At 39.7% G+C, this 15,961-nt stretch overlaps 1 protein-coding gene across 3 annotated transcripts in view; it reads right to left on the reverse strand.

Moving 5' to 3' along the window:
- The window catches only part of LOC133536914 (potassium/sodium hyperpolarization-activated cyclic nucleotide-gated channel 4-like), a 308,924-nt gene that overhangs the window by 221,636 nt on the left and 71,327 nt on the right, over positions 1 to 15,961 (reverse strand). Inside the window, exon 1 of one of the 3 annotated variants that reach the window (XM_061877638.1) lies at positions 7,918 to 8,120. The exons of the other annotated variants lie outside the window; for them this stretch is intronic. The gene's annotated coding sequence lies outside the window, so the exon portion shown is untranslated. Of the gene's footprint in view, positions 1 to 7,917; positions 8,121 to 15,961 lie in introns of those variants that run through there. 3 annotated transcript variants of the gene reach the window in all.

The raw sequence follows: 15,961 nt of genomic DNA on the forward strand, positions 1-15,961 counted from the left end.
GTGCCCTTGTGACATTACTACTTTAAGGAAAGATTTTTTTATTTTTTTTTATTTTAAAAAGGTATGATTTGTATTATTTTCGTATAATTGTGGCATGCACACATGCAGTAAAATGACTGCTCATAAATGCAGCTTAAAAAAAAATCATCTTTAAGATATATATTTAATGATTTACATTTTCAGAAGATAAATGATGATACTTTTGAAGAGGGTGAGGCTTGGAGAGGTTCCATTTGCAATCTAAAGTGAAAGCCTTTATGCACGAATCGTGTGCAGACAAACTCCAAAAGTAGGTTATACTGTAAACGTGAGTGTGGCGCAAATTTTATACCACAGCATAACCAAAATGTATTATCTAGACCAGAGTTTTTCAACCACTGTGCAACGGCACACTAGTGTCCCATGAGATATTGTCTGGTGTGCTGTGGGAAAATATGCAACTTCACCTAAATGGTCCAAAAAATATTATTTGCAAATCAATAATCATAATCTGCAAATAATGTTCCGTTGTCTAGTGTCCATGCTGTATAGAGCTCGGCAGGGTAACCATGTAATACTCCATATCAGTAGTTGGCAGCAGGAAGTTTATCGCTTGTAGAAGTCGGAACGGAATGGTTTGTGGTGATCCCAATATGCAGAGCACAGCGGGAGACAGTGTGCAGGTAAAAAGTAATGTTACGCTTAAACTAAAAATGAATAAAAGGCAATTCCCGCTAGGAAAAAGCACTGAAGCATAGAGATGGCTATGCAAGACCAAGGTAAAATGAACTGGCTACAAAGTAAACAAAAACAAATGCTGGACGACAGCAAAGACTTACATTGTATGTCCGTACATGACATGACGATCAACAATGCCCCCACAAAGAAGGATAGCGTCCGCGCAACTGAAATAGTCTTGTTTACCAATACAAAGCAGGTCAGGCAATAGCACTCAAAGGAAGGCATGAAGCTACTACAGGTAAATACCAACAAAACAGGAAGAGCCACTAAAATAACAGTACAAGACAGGAAATAAAGCACTACACACAGGAAAACAACAAGGAACTAAAACAAAAAAAGACAACCTGGTGCAGTTTCATTTTTTTAAATGTTTCTGCTGGTGGTGTGTTTCCGTATTTTTTCAGCGTAAAAAATGTGCCCTGGCTCAAAAAAGGTTGAAAAACACTGATCTAGACCAGAAGGAAGTGCGGTAAATGTAAAACAGAAACAACTTTTTTCTACTAACATTATATTTGACTGTTGATTGTGTTTACCAAAGTGAATCCCTGGAAAGACTAGTTCTCAAGGGGCAATTTATTTTGAAAACAAATTTAAGACAAATCAACCAACCTCCGTGAATGGATTATGTTCGGATTCCAAGGGTTTATTGTTTTCATGATATTCAGCATGCTAAATTAGCAAAGCCTATTAAAATATAACCCCCCCACCCAAAATCACAGTTTTATAAAAAGAAATAGCCTGATTTTTCCTTCATATTACGCCCAAAATGCATGGCAACAGTCTAAAATGCTCCCTTGACACCCAGCACGGATTAAATGAGTTGGAAAGACTATTTACATCCCAATTGTTGCTTATATTAACCGCTCTACACCGCGTTTAATCCAGCGGTGGATAAATGTGGATTAATTTTACCTCATTGTTCGCAAGCGAACATAAGTGCATATTCAACACATGCTTTGCCTTGCTTTGACAGCAGCTCAACATGAAAGCTATTTGCTGTTGGTACACTAAATCTGGACTTGAAGGTCAGCAGGGGTTAACTGCTAATTATAAAGGCACACCGTGAACTCGTCCATCTTGCGAGCATGAGTTTGGATATGAATTGCACTCTACCGCCAGCTCAGTAATTGAATCTAGATTGGCTCTTTTGTGTTAAGGGTGATATATCCTGGATTCTTCATAGAATGCACTATGTAGGGGGAGGACTGCGGTTCTGCATTGTTCACCCGACCAAAGACATCAGATGATTTACCCACCTTTAACTGGGCCATAAAAGGGTCTGTGGCTGCGCAAAAGCAATCCCGAGGCGGGGACCTTACGTACATATGCTGTGGGCTCAAACACGAATACGAGGTACTTCATTTTTCTGCAAGATAGCAAGACTACAGCAATTAATTACAACTTTTTCCATTTTCTACTGATGTTTATCGATTCTATAGTTGATTCTTGTTGTGTTGGGGTAGACGTCACATGGATCTACAGTAAACTACTGCTGCAGGGCCAATATTTTTTTATATTATTTTATTTTATTTAAATTTTTTTCTCCCATTCCGCCCACTTGTTTACCTGTATCTCACCTTTTTTGTAAGGGGCGCCAGAAGTTGGCAGACCCGTCAGCAATCCTTTTCTGTCTCCCTGTAATGTTTCTCTGATCTTGAATGGGATTGTGCTGGAAAATTTTAATTTCCCCTTGGGGATTGATAAAGTATGTCTGATTGTGATTCCTAAAGAGTTTTTTAAAAAGTTGTCAATCAGGGTAAAAAGGACTGAAAAAAGCCATGACAAATTAAAAGAACAAGTGAAATAACATCTTAGCTGTAAATAGAAATAATAAAAAAATACACAAAATTATGACATATGTGTATTTTTTTTTTGTGATAATACCATTTTCTCTCAAATCGGGACTTTATAAGGACAAGCGGTATCAATCGGATGAATGGATGGATTTTGGCAATACATACAGTACAGGCCAAGAGTTTAGACACACCTTATTCTATGTGTTTTCTTTATTTTCATGACTATTTACATTATAGATTGTCACTGAAGGCATCAAAACTATGAATGAGCACATGCGGATTTATGTACTATAAAAAAATTCAGAACATATGATGAGAACAATGTACCTTTTGATGGCGAGAAAAAACAAGTGGTGCTAATCTTTAACTTGTAATCAAAAATGTTGTTAGCAACTCAAACGACAACACTTAGTTGATGGACAGCTCTTACCTCAAAACACTCTTAAGCTGCGGTACTTACAGTACAGGCCAAAAATTTTGTAAGCACCTTTTGTCACTGAAGGCATCAAAACTATGAATAAATACCTGGAGTTACAGTGGGGCAAAAAGGTATTTAGTCAGCCACCGATTTTGCAAGTTCTCCCACTTCAAATGATGACAGAGGTCTGTAATTTTCATTATAGGTACACTTCAACTGTGAGAGACAGAATGTGAAAAAACAAATCCAGGAATTCACATTGTAGGAATTTTAAATAATTGATTTGTAAATTATGGTGGAAAATAAATATTTGGTCAATATTTCAAAGCTCTCACTGATGGAAGGAGGTTTTGGCTCAAAATCTCACGATACATGGCCCCATTCATTCTTTCCTTAACACGGATCAATTGTCCTGTCCCCTTAGCAGAAAAACAGCCCAAAAGCTTGATGTTTCCACCCCCATGCTTCACAGTAGGTATGGTGTTCTTGGGATGCAACACCATACACATGACATTCTCCCAATCCTCTGCTGTATCATCCATGTATCCATTTTGGTATAAACTCAACTCGTCGTGTTTGGAGGAAGAAGAATACTGAGTTGCATCCCAAGAACACCATATCTACTGTGAAGCATGGGTGTAGAAACATCATGCTTTGGGGCTGTTTTTCTGCTAAGGGGACAGGACGATTGAGCCGTGTTAAGGTAAGAATGAATGGGGCCATGTATCGTGAGATTTTGAGCCAAAACCTCCTTCCATCTGTGAGAGCTTTGAATGGTTGACCAAATACTTATATTCCTCCATAATTTACAAATAAACTCTTTAAAATTCCAACAATGTAAATTCCTGGATTTTTTTTTCACATTCTGTCTCTCACAGTTGTAGTGTACCCTTGATGAAAATTACAAGTGGGAGAACTTGCACAATCAGTGGCTGACTAAATACTTTTTTGCCCCACTGTATGTACTTAACAAAAAAGGGTGAAATAACTGAAAAAATGTTTTATATTCTAGTTTCTTCAAAATAGCCACCCTTTGCGCTTATTACTTTTTTTTTGCACACTCTTGGCATTCTCTTGATGAGCTTCAAGAGAGTAGTCAACTGAAATGATCTTTACTTCCCATGTGTGCTTGAAGCTCATTGAGAGAATGCCAAGAGCGTGCAAAACAGTAATCAGAGTAAAGGGTGGCTATTTTGAAGAAACTACAATACAAAACATGTTTTCAGTTATTTCACCTTTTTTTGTTAAGTAAATCACACCAAATGTGTTCATTCATAGTTGTGATGCCTTTAGTGACGATCTACAATGTAAATAGTCATGAAAATAAAGAAAACGCTAGCCAAAAATGTTAGAATAATTGTCAAAAATGGTTTTAGTCTTATCTTATTCTGACACAGTTTTGAGATGTTAGGTTTCCAGTACTCTTAATTCGGCGATCCAGTCAGAGACGTCATTTCCTGTTTGTAGCTGTTCTGCATAATATGGGCTTTTGGGTGATTGTGTAAATAGCATTTTGTGTATTCCTGACTAAAATGCCACCCACACACACCTACACCACACTTCACCTTCACACTTCACTTTGTCCAACTTCACCATTAAAGAGTGCCTGAAAGCCTCTCTGTGCCCTACTCTCTGACCGGAGTCCTTGTCCTAAGAAGATATCTGACCAGCATTCGGCATCCAGAGTAACCTACTCTATCACAATAATATTTAAACAGCAGACATTTATCCATGAAAATATAGAAAAGCGGCCTATGGTGTGTTTGATGGCAGAGCAGCTGTGAGGAGATACCACATAGGTCCACTCTCCAAAGTAAATGCGGTCTATTATTATGACTTGACAAAACTAATGTAGTTGTTAATAGTACAATCTATTTTTTTAAAGTTTGTCTGTTTTAAAATGCATTTTACATGTTGAAATTGTGCTGTTTTTGTGAGGGCGAGTACTAATCACATTTCATTGGGAGACATTGATTTAAAATTAGGAGTGTTTTAAAAAGGGATGTTATAGTCCTTATAAACCTTCTGCACGGCTTTCTCTGCCATTTCAACACTCCAATGCACCTAAAACACTCCATACACTCTTGATCTCAACATGAAACTGAAATCCCAATAAATTTAAAATGACCAACCCCGTTTCCACATGAGTTGGGAAATTGTGTCAGATGTAAATATAAACGGAATACAGTGATTTGCAAATCCTTTTCAACCCATATTTTTTTTTTTTTTGCAAAGTAGTTGGGAAAGAGCATGTTCACCACTCTGTTACATCACCTTTTCTTTTAACAACACTCAATAAACGTTTGGGAACTGAGGAAACTAATTGTTGAAGCTTTGAAAGTGGAATTATTTCCCATTCTTTTTTTATGTAGAGCTTCAGTTGTTCAACAGTCCGGGGTCTCCGCTGTCATATTTTACGCTTCATAATAGGCCACACATTTTTGATGGGAGACAGGTCTGGACTGCAGGCGGGCCAGGAAAGTACCCGCACTCTTTTTTTACGAAGCCACGCTGTTGTAACACGTGCTGAATGTGGCTTGGCATTGTCTTGCTGAAATAAGCAGGGGCGTCCATGAAAAAGTTTCGCTTAGATGGCAGCATATGTTGTTCCAAAACCTGTGTGTACCTTACAGCATTAATGGTGCCTTCACAGATGTGTAAGTTTCCCATGCCTTGGGCACTAATGCACCCCCATACAATCACAGATGCTGGCTTTTGAACTTTGCGTCGATAACAGTCTGGATGGTTCGCTTCCCCTTTGGTCCAGATGACACGATGTCGAATATTTCCGAAAACAATTTGAAATGTGAACTCGACAAACCACAGAACACTTTTGCACTTTGCATCAGTCCATCTTAGATGATCTCGGGTCCAGAGAAGCCGGCGGCGTTTCTGAATGTTGTTGATAAATGGCTTTCGCTTTGCATTGTAGAGCTTTAATTTGCACTTATAGATGCAGCGAGAAACTGTGTTTGGTGACAGTGGTTTTCTGAACTGTTCCTGAGCCCATGTGGTGTTGTCCTTTAGAGATTGATGTCGTTTTTTGATACAGTGTCGTCTAAGGGATCGAAGGTCACTGTCATTCAATGTTGGTTTCCGGCCATGCCACTTACCTGGAGTGATTTCTCCAGATTCTCTGAACCTTTTGAGGATATTATGGACCGTAGATGTTGAAATCCCTAAATTTTTTGCAATTCCACTTTCAGAAACGTTGTTCTTAAACTGTTTGACTATTTGCTCACGCAGTTGTGTACAAAGGGGGTTTTTGGGAAGCCGTTTTTATACCCAATTTTGGCACCCACCTGTTCCCAATTAACTTGCACACCTGAGGGATGTTCCAAATAAGTGTTTGATGAGCATACCTCAACTTTATCAGTATTTATTGCCACATTTCCCAACTTTTTTGTCATATGTTGCTGGCATAAAATTCTAAAGTTAATGATTATTTGCAAAAAAAAATGTTTATCAGTTTGAACATTAAATATGTTGTCTTTGTACCATATTCAACTGAATATGGGTTGAAAATGATTTACAAATCACTGTATTCCATATTTAGGGCTTCACGGTGGCAGAGGGGTTAGTGCGTCTGCCTCACAATACGAAGGTCCTGCAGTCCTGGGTTCAAATCCAGGCTCGGGATCTTTCTGTTTGGAGTTTGCATGTTCTCCCCGTGAATGCGTGGGTTCCCTCCGGGTACTCCGGCTTCCTTCCACTTCCAAAGACATGCACCTGGGGATAGGTTAATTGGCAACACTAAATTGTCTGTCTATCTGTGTTGGCCCTGCGATGAGGTGGCGACTTGTCCAGGGTGTACCCTGCCTTCCGCCCGATTGTAGCTGAGATAGGCGCCAGCGCCCCCCGCGACCCCGAAAGGGAATAAGCGGTAGAAAAATGGATGGATGTATTCCATTTATATTTACATCTAACACAATTTTCCAACTCATATGGAAACGGGGTTTGTAGTACAAATTGCTGTGTATTACTAATTAACCACAGGCATGTGACTTTTCCGTTTATAGTCGGAAATCCGTCTTTTTTATCTCTATAAAAACATTAAAAAAAAAATTCCGTTTTTATCAGTTTTTTCCGACCTACAATGTGTGTTAAAATCTTGGTCCGTCTCTTTGCCATACCTGCCAAAAACTACAGTTTTGTCGTCATGAGTACAGCTTTTTGATAATACAGTGGTTAAAACTATGGTTTTTCATTAAAAAAAAATTATTAACTTAATCGAAGCTACGTAGCAACGCAACTCCACGGGCAGGGGACAAAATATACGGGAAACATCAATGATGATTGGTTGGTTTATGTATAAGAAAATCCATAAATCGGTTGGTTGGTTTATTATGATGAGTCACGGTTGGTTAAGATTATGGCAAAACATTACGGACAGACCAATTAGAGGTAAGATAGGGCGGGTAATCACAACAGACACATACATCCCAAATGACGTAGTGCATTCAATTGAATATGGGTTGAAAAGGCTTTGCAAATTATTGTATTCCATTTATATTTACATCAAAAACTATTTCCCAATTCAAATGGAAACGGGGTTTGTACTTTAAAAGTCCAAAATGCACTGAGATCGTAGTAAGTCAACCACAAACACTGTATTGTGATTTTAGTTTCTTAGTATTACCAAGTTGCGTTGTATGTTAAATGTATGTTTTAGCTTCTACCACGCAAATTTGTCTTTGCACTGCATCAAAACAACATATTTCATTGTAAAGCAGAATTCTTGTTGGCCCACACAGACATAATATGTGGATGTTGTATCCCTTCAAGTATATAAAAAAAGCTTACAAAGCTCCATTTTCTGTCGAGTTACTGTCGGTCACAATGTACAAGGATTGCATTTTACAGGAGACTTAGTCCTAGTGTACACAGACACCTCTGTGTCACACCCGCACAAACACCCATAACACACAAGAAAGGAACCAGTGACAGTAATTGGAATTCTTCAAAGTAAAAAAGGGTATCTACTGTTTCAGCTGGTTGTCAAGTGGCGTTATATTTAGACAGCCCTCGCCACCGCTGAGCCTGCTCGCGCTGAAACGGAGAGCCCCAGAGAACACGGAAATCTTCAAAAGGAGAAATGGTTACATAGGTAATGACATTTGTACTTGTGGCGCATGTACTACAGGGCATGAATATTCATTAGAGGCGCTGCACAGCTTATGAGTGGATGTGAGTGCCGGGCTGAGTAGCTGACATGGTCCAAAAATTGCTGTTGTTTTGCTATTTGCATTACCTCGGATGTCTCATGCATAAATCCAGGTAAATATATCGGGTCCATGTATGAGTGGCAAGACTGAGGGGAAAGATTTGGCATTGTCACTCGCTTATGGGTCAAACAAAGCTGTGATTGGTTGATCACATTCCACACAGATCATTGGTTAGTGATAGCACTAGCGTTGTCCCGATATCAATATTTTGGTACAGTTACCAAAATGTATTTCGATACTTTTCGAAACATAGGGGACCACAAAAATTGCATTATTAGCTTTATTTTAACAACAAATCTTACGCTACATTAAACATACGTTTTTTATTGCACATTTGTCCTTAAATAAAATCATCATCATCGGCGGTCACTCGAACGAGTAAGACGATCCTCCTGGTAGGGGTGTATCCCTTTATGGAGGATGCCTGTGCGTGACTTAGTTTAACGTGGGGAGACTGGTGCACAGACAGTCACCACACTATCCTTGACAGAATCGGGTCAGGGTCCAGTGGCATGGAGTTCAAGACGACTGGGGACCCTTTTCTGCTGCAGCCTTCCTCTGCCATCGCAGCCGTTGTGGTCGTTCTTAAAATCTACCTTCTTACAATACGCCTGCTCCGCCGTTGAGGGCTTCACTGTATCCCTGGCTAGGGGTCAATCAGTTACCCCTGGGTAACTGATTGAGTTTATACCAAAAAGTTCTATTTTGGTTTCATCTGACCACATGACATTCTCCCAATCCTTTGCTGTATCATCCATGTATCCATTTTAGTATAAACTCAACTTGTCGTGTTTGGAGGAAGAAGAATACTGAGTTGCATCCCAAGAACACCAAACCTACTGTGAAGCATGGGATTGGAAACATCATGCTTTGGGGCTGTTTTTCTGCTTAGGGGACAGAACGATTGAGTTATTAAGTTATTAACACATTACCGTAAAATATCAAATAATATTATTTAGCTCATTTACGTAAGAGATTAGACGTCTAAGATTTCATGGGATTTAACGATTAGGAGTGACAGATTGTTTGGTAAACGTATAGCATGTTCTATATGTTATAGTTATTGGAATGAATCTTACCATAATATGTTACGTTAACATACCAGGCACCTTCTCAGTTGGTTATTTATGCATCATATAACGTACACTTATTCAGCCTGTTCACTATTCTTTATTTATTTTAGATTGCCTTACAAATGTCTATTCTTGGTGTTGGGTTTAATCAAATAAATTTCCCCCAAAAATGGGACTTATACTCCAGCGAGACTTATATATGGTTTTTCCCTTCTTTATTATGCATTTTCGGCAGGTGGGACTTATAACTCCAAAAAATACGGTACATTGTACCAATGTCAACATTTCTTCATCAGTACCAGAAGGTAAAATAGTTGTGCAGATGGGAATTCAGCATGGAAGCTAAACTAGACATCACACACAAATACATAAGACAATAGAACCACTGACATACTTCACTAGAAACAGTACACTATACTGTATCTCCTATTGAGTAAATGGTTTCCTGCAAAGACTCTGTGTCCCCTACGATTATAGCTCCTCTACTAAGGCATCGTCCCATGATATAGCGAGTGTGTGTGTGTATGTGTGTGTGTGTGTGTGTGTGTGTACACAATGAATCACGTGTGTATACTGAACACCCCTTTTCGCTCTCCCGGTATTCTTCTAATGGAGGTCAGGCCACCTAAACTTAGGAGAGATCCATTTACTGTGTTTTATTATGCACCGGGACTCCTGACATAGAAGAAGATTGTTCTATAAATACACAGGCGGAATGTGCACATTCGAAATACATTTAGGGCTGGATCTACTCAAGGTTTGTGTGTACTAAAACATGTGCAGACTTGATAGCACACGCAAAGCTGATATACTAACCATGTGCACAGAAGATTGTGTCATCAGAACGCCCACAATACAAGGACAAGATGGAAATATAATCATTCTGCACACGCAGTGTGTTTTATCAAAACTGATCACTGTTTAGCAGGCATTTTTTTTATTTTGTACATCTAAAAAGTACATGCAAACTGGCACCGTTATGCACACAGCTATGAGAAAAGATGTGATCACGCTACAAAAACAGAATCCTCTGTCCTACGTATGCTTGTCAACATATTTGGATGGTCAGCTTAAAAAATATATCTTAGAAATATCATCAAAACAGGAAAATAATTTTAGAGCCGCTGGATGACATAAGGCAGGGATGTCAAACGTACGGCCCAGGTTTTATCCTGATGAGTTTGCGAAGTATAAAAATGAGCCGAAATTTTTGAATGAAAGGAACTGTTCTAAATGTCTCATAGCAATTATTTTCATTTTTGTAGATGATGTTACATATGTTAAAAAAAATAAACCACATGATGTAAGTGCACCAGTCAAGGAAAAAGAGCAAACTACATAAATAACATCCTGTAATTTGATTTTGATATTACTTTTTTAATCTTCATAGATTGAAAATGAACATCATTGAGTTGACTGATAAACATTATCACGCAATTTATTCAACAAGTATAAATGACGACAAATAAAAATAGAATACTGTTAATCACAACATTATGATTTGTACATTTTCAGAATGTGCTTGTTGTATTTTTAAACAGAGAAAACTGACGATTGCGGGGCACCGTGATGCGGGTTCATTCTTTCTTGATGCAGTCGGCCTCAAACACTGCGTGAAGGTAAGAAATAATTGATGTATTTAACAAATAAAAACAGACTTAGTCAAAACAAACAGAAGTGAAGTGAATTATATTTATACACCGCTTTTCTCTAGTGATTCAAAGTGCTTTACATAGTGAAACCCAATATCTAAGTTACATTTTAAACCAGTGTGGGTGGCACTGGGAGCAGGTGGGTAAAGTGCCTTGCCCAAGGACACAACGGCAGTGACTAGGATGACGGAAGCGGGAATCGAACCTGCAACCCTAAAGTTGCTGGCACGGCCACTCTACCAACCGAGGTATGCCGAACTAGCATGGGAGCTCGAAAAAAAACAAAAGCACCAGCATGGGAGCTAGAGAAATAACAGAAAAACTTGCACTAGGCACAAAAGGCAAAATAAAACTACTAGCATGGGAGCCAGAGGAGCAAAGGCTTAGCGCGGAAGCTAGCAAGTGCAGATTTGGGATACCGAATCGAGGATCGAAGTCGTCACTGTTGTGCGAACACAAATTAGGAAGCAAGAACGAGTGAACAAAGAAGGCAGGCTTAAATCAGGTCAGTAACTGTAAAAACAGGTGTGCGTCAAAAGCAAGGGGCAGGTGAAACTAATGCGTGACTATGGTGACGGACTAAACAAGGAAGTACAACCAGGAACCGAAAGAGTCCAGAAAAAAAAACCTTAATCAAAATATGATCCGGGCAGCGGATCATAACAGAAAACAATCTGAAGTTTTCTTTATTTTTAAGTTATTGTGCCGTGATTTTCCCAGTTCGGCCCGCTTGGGAGTAGATTTTTCTACGTGTGGCCCCCGATCTAAAATGAGTTTGACACCAAAAAAAAAATACATTCAATTAAATCCGTCCATTTTCTATTTAAATCAAATTTAAATATACCAATGAATGAACAGATACTGTAGTTATCCGGTGGTAGAATTTACAACTGTTGTGTGTATCTACACTACTTTTTACGGTCGGCGTGCCATTGAAGGTAGCCCTGACATTTTCTTCTCCATCTGAAGGGACGAGGGGTTCATCCCGCCGGAGAGCTCAGCCGGCCGAGGACGGCAGGAACATGTTTGTCACCCTGAGAGTGCTCCGGACTACACGATAAGCCTCTCTCCTTCTCCTCACCCTGACAGTCACGCTTACCTGGGATGAGCGACAAGGGCCGGCACAAAATGGATGCACATTTTAGCTTCAGGCTAGCCTATTTCAGATGGAGGCACAGGGGACACGCCGATGGCGTCTACACGGTCTTGTCCTATACAATCTAAAGGCCATGAATGTATAAAATGAGAGTATGTCATCTTTTGTATCAGGTGGCAGAAACAGGTTTCCATCTACGGCTTCATGCTTTCCCATACTACATAAAAATTGGACCAGTATTTACGTCTAGTACTGTATGTCACTGATTTGTCATCGGTCTGTCCACTGCAGGGGTCGGCAACCCAAATGTTGAAAGAGCCATATTGGACCAAAAATACCCAAAAAAATTGTCTATAGCCGCAAAAAAATTAAAAGCCTTATATAAGTGTTATATTCACGGTGGCAGAGGGATTAGAGCGTCTGCCGCATAATACGAAGGTCCTGCAGTCCTGGGTTCAAATCCAGGCTCGGGATCTTTCTGTGTGGAGTTTACATGTCCTCCCCGTGACTGCGTGGGTTCCCTCCGGGTACTCCGGCTTCCTCTCACTTCCAAAGACATGCACCTGGGGATAGGTTGATTGGCAACACTAAATTGGCCCCAGTGTGTGAATGTGAGTGTGAATGTTGTCTGTCTATCTGTGTTGGCCCTGCGATGAGGTGGCGACTTGTCCAGGGCGTACCCCGCCTTCCGCCCGATTGTAGCCGAGATAGGCGCCAGCGCCCCCCGCAACCCCAAAAGGGAATAAGCGGTAGAAAATGGATGGATAAGTGTTATAAGGAAGGCAACACATGATGTAAGTTTCTATATCAGCTATATTAGCCTACTATCAAAGGCTGACGCAAATCTTCGTTGAAAGAAATGTTGTATTTAAATTTTTATTTTACATATTTTTTGCAACATTGGAAATCATTAGTAAAATGGAGGCTTTTCACAGGATAACTCCTGGAATTTACTGGCTCAAAATGGCCAAAGGTATAGATGTGTGTGTCCCAAATTTAAGGAAACAGCGAACTGTCTTCTTCTTATGGATTTATTGCAATCTTTGTAAGCTGGTTAGCGTTTGCTGTGGTCTGGAACAACATGGCACACAAACAACTATGAGAAATGCAGCCAGTATTACATACATGAGTAGAGATGTTCGATAATGGCTTTTTTGCTGATATCCGATATTGTCAAACTCTTAATTACCGATACCGATATCAACCAATACAGATATATACAGTCGTGGAATTAATACATTAATATGCCTAATTTTGTTGTGATGCCCCGCTGGATGCATTAAACAATGTAACAAGGTTTTCCAACAAAATCAACTCAAGTTATGGAAAAAAATGCCAACATGGCTCTGCCATATTTATTATTGAAGTCACAAAGTGCATTATTTTTTTTTAACATGTCTCAAAACAGCAGCAGTGACACAGCTTTCGCCGCTGCTGATCCCAAGCTATGGAACGAACTACCCCTGAGTGTTAGACAAGCCTCCTCTCTTCCTGTTTTTAAATCTCTCTTAAAAACAAACTTTTATTCCTTGGTGTTACGGTGCGGATGTTCTCCCGAAATGTGTTTGTCATTCTTGTTTGTTGTGGTTTCACAGTGTGGCGCATATTTGTAACAGTGTTAAAGTTGTTCATGCGGCCACCCTCAGTGTGACCTGTATGGCTGTTGACCAAGTATGTTTGCATTCATTTCTGTGTGTGAAAAGCCGTAAATATTATGTGATTGGACTGACACGCAAATGCAGTGCCTTTAAGGTTTATTGGCGCTTTGTACTTCTCCCTACATACGTGTGCTCGGGGGCGTTTTAATAAGACATACATTTTACTTTTTTTTTAACTTATAATTTACGATATTACATTTTAAAGCATTTATCTTTAGTCATGAGACATGAAAATATAAATTAAATACACAGAAAACATTCGTAAAGGAAATTAAATGAGCTCAAATATACCTACAAACAAGGCATAATGATGAAATATGTACCTACAATTTTCATTTTTTCATTTAATCCTCTTGACCCTTTTGGAGCATAGGGAATCTACCATGGATATATCCACCTCACTCTCTTCTTCGCTTCTTGCCAGGAAGTCCCCATCTCGGTCAGTTCATCAAGACTGGACCGTCTCCAGTTGAATTTTGGTCTCCCTGGCTTCCTCTTGCTTTGAGGATTATAGTCTAGGGTTTGTCTGGCTACGTTTCTCGGATCCTTCCTAAGAGTATGGCCAATCCATCTCCACTTTCTTCTTTTGATTTCACTTTGAATTTGCTCTTGGTTCAAGCGCCTCCACAGGTCTACATTTGATATCTTGTTGGGCCACCAAATCCTCAGTATGTACCTGAAACAGTTAATAAACACTTGTAGTTTGTTTATTATTGTTTTGGGGGTTTTCCAGGTTTCACAGCCATAAAGAAGGACAGATTTTACATTTGTATTGAAAATTCTGATTTTGGTGAAATGGGAAGAGACGGAGAGCTCAAAAGGCATACCTCTGTGGTCCTCTCCAAGGTTTCTAATAGTCATTCAAATTGACATCCGACTGTGTTGTGAGTTTTTCCTTGCCCTTATGTGGGCTCTGAACCGAGGATGTCGTTGTGGCTTGTGCAGCCCTTTGAGAAACCTGTGATTTAAGGCTATATAAATAAACATTGATTGATTGATTGATTTGCTGATGCGCAGCACAACATCTTAATCAGCTCCTCCATCTGTGCTGACGTTGCTTCCCAGGTAGACAAACTCGACCACATCTTCCAGGGGTGCTCCTCGATTGTGATAGGTTGATATGTACATACAGCTAGCCTAAATAGCATGTTAGCATCGATTAGCTTGCTGTCATGCACTGACCAAATATGCCCGATTAACACTCCAACAAGTCAATACCATCAACAAAGCTCACTTTTGTGCATTCACGCACAGCATAACATGTTTGGTGGACAAAATGTGGCATAAAACATGTCTTTCTGTGGCAGCATCGGAGAAAGTTGTACAAACTACGATGAGTTCAAGGATCGCTGAAATTAGTAGGACAAAACGGCGTTGCCAAATTCTCTCATCGGTGAAGCATGTATAACACAAACAATGGGATGTCTAACATTTAGGAAGGTTTGTGTCATGTTTGTTCTCCTCTAGAAAATATATTAAAACAACATTTATTTACTCCTTTCTCAATCTTTTTCCATTTTCACACATCTCTGAAAGAGGTCCTGGGAGACGTCAGGGCGGCGCTAAAGAGCCGCAAGTTGCAGACCCCCAGTCTACTGTATTAGTCAGCACACATTACCAATTATGTCATTACCTTAAAGGCCAACTGAAACCCACTACTACCGACCAGGCAGTCCGATAGTTTATATATCAATGAGGAAATATTAACATTGCAACACATGCCAATACGGCCTTTTTAGTTTACTAAATTGCAATTTTAAATTTCCCGCAGAGTGTCCTGTTGAAAATGTCGCGGTATGATGACGCGTGCGTTTGATGTCATCGGTTTTAGCAGACATTATTTTCCAGCCCGATCCAAGCTATAAGTAGTCTGCTTTAATTGCATAATTACACAGTATTCTGGACATCTGTGTTGATGAATCTTTTGCAATTTGTTCAATTAATAATGGAGAAGTCAAAGAAGAAAATATGAGGTGGGAAGCTTTTAGCCTTTAGCCACAAAAACACAGCCGGTGTTTCCTTGTTTAAAATTCCCGAAGATGAAGCTTTACTATGGATCAGAGCGGTCAAGCAAACATGGATCCCGACTACATGTCAACCGGCAGTTTTCGGTGAGAAAATGGTGGTAATAAGTTGCCTCTTACCGGAGACATCAGCGGAGCTTCCGTCCTGCTACAGCTGACGTGACTTCCTTCAGAGACTCTGGCGTCAACACACCTGTGGCCACACCCCTCCGACTTTCAGGCACTATATAATATCACTAAAACACTAGCAACACAATAGCAGATAAGGGATTTTCCAGAATTATTCTAGTAAATGTGTC

The sequence above is a fragment of the Nerophis ophidion genome, linkage group LG02 (genome assembly GCF_033978795.1).
Source record: "Nerophis ophidion isolate RoL-2023_Sa linkage group LG02, RoL_Noph_v1.0, whole genome shotgun sequence".
NCBI classification, from domain to species: domain Eukaryota; kingdom Metazoa; phylum Chordata; class Actinopteri; order Syngnathiformes; family Syngnathidae; genus Nerophis; species Nerophis ophidion.